Genomic DNA, 4,835 nt, shown 5'->3' on the forward strand with positions numbered 1-4,835 from the left:
TTTCTCAAAGAACAAGCTCTTGGTTTTCTTGATTCTTTGGATGGTTCTTTTTGTTTCTATTTGGTCTATTTCTGCCTTAAGTTTGATTATTTCTTGCCGTCTACTCCTCTTGGGTGTATCTGCTTCCTTTTGTTCTAGAGCTTTCAATTGTGCTGTCAGGTTGCTGATTTGAGCTCTCTCCAGTTTATTTTTGGAAGCACTCAGAGCTATGAGTTTTCCTCTCAATACTGCTTTCATTGCATCCCATAGGTTTGGGTATGTCGTGTTTTCATTTTCATTGAATTCTAGAAAATCCTTAATTTCTGTCTTTATTTTTTCTTTGACCCTGCTATCGTTTAATAGAGCATTGTTTAGTTTCCATATGTTTATGGGCTTTTCGTTGTCCTTGTTGTTATTAAAGATCAGCTTTAGACCATGGTGATCTGAAAGGATGCATGGGAGTATTTCAATATTCTTATATCGATTGAGGCTCCTTTCTGTGTCCAATTATGTGGTCAATTTTCGCGAAGGTGCCGCGCGGTGCTGAGAAGAAGGTGTATTCTTTTGTTTTAGGATGATATGTTCTGCAGATATTTATTAATTCCAGTAGGTTCATAGTCTCTGCTAGTTTTAGTGGCCTTGTTCAGTTTCTGTTTCCATGATCTGTCCATTGGTGATAGTGGGGTATTAAGGTCTCCCACTATTATTGTGTGGGGTGAAATGTATTTTTTGAGCTTTAGTAGGATTTCTTTTATGAATATGGGTGCTTTTGTATTTGGAGCATATATGTTAAGGATTGAGAGTTCCTCCTGACAGATTTCCCCTGTAATGAGTAAAAAGTGTCCTTCCTTATCTTTTTTGATGACTTTTGGTTGGAAATTTACTTTATTCGATATTAGAATAACCACTCCAGCTTGCTTCTTGGGGCTGTTTGCTTGGAAATTTTTTTCCCAACCTTTTACTCTGAGACAGTGTCTGTCTTTGTCTCTGAGATGAGTTTCCTGTATGCAGTAAAATGCTGGGTTTTGTTTATGTATCCAATATGATATCCTATATCTTTTTATTGGGGATTTGAGTCCATTTATGTTAATAGATATCAAGGAATAGTGGTTGCTGTTTCCTGCTATTATTGCTTTTGTAGGTTGAATTGTGCCTGTGTCTCTTTCTCCTTTTGGTTTTATTGCTTAGGAGTTTTCTTGTTTTTACTAGGATGTAGTTCCCCTCACTGTAATGGGTTTTCCACCTAGAATTCGTTGTAGTGCTGTGTTTGTGGTCAAATATTGTGTAAATTTAGTTTTGTCTTGGAATATCTTCATCTCTCCATCTATGGTGATTGATAGTTTTGCTGGGTATAGCAGCTTGGGCTGGCACTTGTGCTCTCTTAGTGTCTGCATGATGTCTGTCCAGGCTCTTCTAGATTTCATAGTCTCTGTTGAGAAATCAGGTGTGATTCTGATTGGTCTGCCTTTATATGTTACATGACCTTTTGCCCTTACTGCTTTTAGTATTCTTTCTTTGCTTTGGGTACTTGGTATTTTGACTATTATGTGTTGGGAGGAATTTCTTTTCTGGTTCAACCTATTTGGAGTTCTGTAGGCTTCTTTTATGCTGGTGGTCATCTCATTCTTAAGGGTAGGGAAGTTTTCTTCTACAATTTTGTTGAAGATATTTACTGTGCCTCTTAGTTGATATTCTTCTCCCTCTTCTATTCCTATTAACTTTAGGTTTGGTCTTCTCATCGTGTCCTGGATCTCCTGGACATTTTGGGTTAGGAGCTTTTTGGTTTTTGCATCTTCTCTGACTGTTTTGTCTATGTCTTAGGCCCCCGAGATTTTCTCTTCCATCTCTTGTAGTCTGTTGGAAATACTTGCATCTGTGACTCCTGATTTCTTTTTTAGGATATCTACTTCTAGGGTTGTCTCTTTTAGTGTTTTCTTTATTGTGTCCATTTCCGTTTTGAATTCCTTCTTCCATTCCATCATCTCTTTGGTTCTGTTTTCTTCTAGTTCTTTGAGTTCTTTGAGTGTTTTTCTTGTTTCTTCTTTAAAAGCTTCTAATTCTTTATGCTTTTCCTCCCGTTCTTGTTTAACGATCTCTATCATCATCTTGAGGTTGGATTTCTTGTCTGAGTCTTCTTTTTCTGGAGTGTTTGGCATTCTGCTGTTTGCTGTGATGGGAGAACTGGGTTCTAGTGTTGCCAGGTTGTCTTGGTTTCCCTGTGGTATGCTCTTTCATTTTCCTCTTGTCATCTTGTTGTCAGTCAGTGACTGGTTCTCGCCTTTCCCTTGTACCTGGCCTGTGTTCCTGGATCTCCGCTGTTCCTGGTGGCAGATGGTCTAAGCCCTGTTCTGCTCCCTAAAGCTGCAGGCTGGGAGCAGTGGGCCCAATGCTGGGTTCCTGGTCCCTGGATCAGGCAGGGCAGGGGCACGCTTTCACTGCACACTCAGCAATTTTCCTTAGCTTTTTGAGTTGGCACATAACCCAATTATCTTCAAATGAACCTATGTTCCTTTTCTCAGAGGATTGACGATTAGGACTTCTAAGATAATCCTGTTCTGAACAGGTTGTTGTCCCCATGGCAGTTTCCTCTGGACAGTATTTTTTTTTTTTTTTTTTTTTTTTTTACTTACAACCTCATGGAGTCTTTCCAAATGATTTTGCTTTGATTTTTCCCTTAATGTTCTACATTCTTACCATTTCCTTTGGCTTTGATTTTAAAGCAGTTACCTGGCCAGTGTTTATTCTCTTCTGTACCCTTGAAAAAGAATATATGTTTTCTGACTTGGAATGCAGACAAAGCCATGATTAGTGTGTCTCAGCACTGTGTTATTCCTCTGTCTGTCAAGTATGCTTATGAACTTGAAAAATTATCTAATTTTGAGAGTTTGGTATATTTTTATATTTTAAAACAATGCTGGGTATATGGGAGCTCATAAGTTTTATATTTCTTTGATGAATTATCTTATTATGTGATGGTTTTCAGATGACTAATACATATTGCCTTATTTTCTTTTTTTAATACTCATAAATTTTCTTTTTTTTTTCTTTTTTCTTTTACTGGATATTCTCTGTATTTAAATTTCAGATGTTATTTCCTTTCCCCCAACCCTTTCCCCTCTCCCCTTCCCATTGCCTCCATGGATGTGTTCCATCTCTCAACCACCCAATCCTCCCTCAGTGCCTTGGCATTCCCCTACACTGGGAAAACAAGCCTTTGTCTCTCTCCTCCCATTGATCTCAGAGAATGCTATTCTCTGCTGCATATGCACCTGGAGCCATGGGTTTCTCCATAAGAACTCATTGGTTGGTGTTTTAGTCCCTGCGAGCTGTGGTGGGCTTGGGTATAAAAGCACATGACTATAATCCCAGCACTCTGAGTTTGAGGCCAAACTGGTCTACATAGTGAGTTCCAGGACAGTCAGGGCTATGTAGAGACACTTTCTCAAAATAAAAGGGAGAGAGAGAGAGAGAGAGAGAGAGAGAGAGAGAGAGAGAGAGAGAAAGCACCTTATTCCAGCACAATACTATGAACTCGGGCATATACTCTACTGTATGTAAGTAAAATTAATCAATAAATAATTAACTGAAAAATCTATATAACTAGAATCATTTCTGTTGAGGAGAAATGAGAGTCCCAGTCATCTCCATCCATCCCACCCAGAATCTATGTTCATATTTCATCATTCCATCCCTGCCATTGATATGACATTACTCTTCCAGAAAGTTCTTACCCAGTAATATAAAAGCTGAAAATAACTTTTCTGTTTATTTCAAGAATCTCATGAAAGACCTTAAAAAAAAAAAGAAAAACATAAATAAGAGTTTATATCCCAAGACACTTGGCATCCCTCACCTCAAAAATCTACAAATGTAAAATTGTCACAACACACCCTATCAATTAAGTGCCTATATTAAAGGACACATAACCTAGACTTTAAGGGACTCATGAACATCCTGGCTCTAGAATCTCCCATTAAAAAGCTAAGACACTGCCAATGGCGGGCTTCCCCGGCCATCATAAGCATAATTCAGCTGTGGCTTATCACTATTTTGGGAAATTTTCTGAAGGATCTAGCATTCAAGGCCATGAGTAGAAACAAGAAAACATCACAAATCAGGAAAATACATCAAGAAAACCCAGAGCTGGAGAAATGACTCAGCAGTTAACAGCAGTTGTTGCTCTTGCAGAAGGCCTGAGTTCAATTCCCAATACCAACATGGAGGCTTACAACCATTTGTAACTCCATTTCCAGGGGATTTGATGCAGTCTTCTGACCTCCACAGACACCAATCACACAACATGGTACAAATAAGTACACACAGGTCAAACATTCACATATAAAATGAGTGAATTTAATGTTTTATTTTTTAAAAGAAAAGGAAGCCCAAAGAGAGCTCTATTCAGAATCAAAGAGGAGAAATCATATGTTGGGCAGTTGTACAGACAAGTAAGACAGAAGACCAAGACTCCTTAAGAGATGTGGGAGGTGATCCTGGAGAGTGGGGTGCTAGTAATAACTGTGCACTCCTGAAGAACTAAGAAAGAGCACATTTGTCTTCTATATTAAACAGTTATTTATCAGAGTATATACTCTATGATATAGAACTCTGTGAGGAGCTTAATAAAATACAATTTTCTGGCTCCATCCTTAGCCAAACTGGTTTGTTCACAAGTTATTCTCTTTATAAGCCTCACAGCACTATTAGAGTATCTATGAGCTCTGGTTCTATGAAAGTTGTCCTTTTCAACGATTGGAGTGTTGACAAATTAAAACATCTGAGAACTAGATGAAGGGCATAGTTCAAATAAACCAAAGGATAAAACCCTTCCTTACTCCAAGTTCTCTTCTGGACTC

This window comes from Micromys minutus (genome assembly GCF_963924665.1).
Source record: "Micromys minutus genome assembly, chromosome: 4".
In the NCBI taxonomy this organism is placed as follows: Eukaryota; Metazoa; Chordata; class Mammalia; order Rodentia; family Muridae; genus Micromys; species Micromys minutus.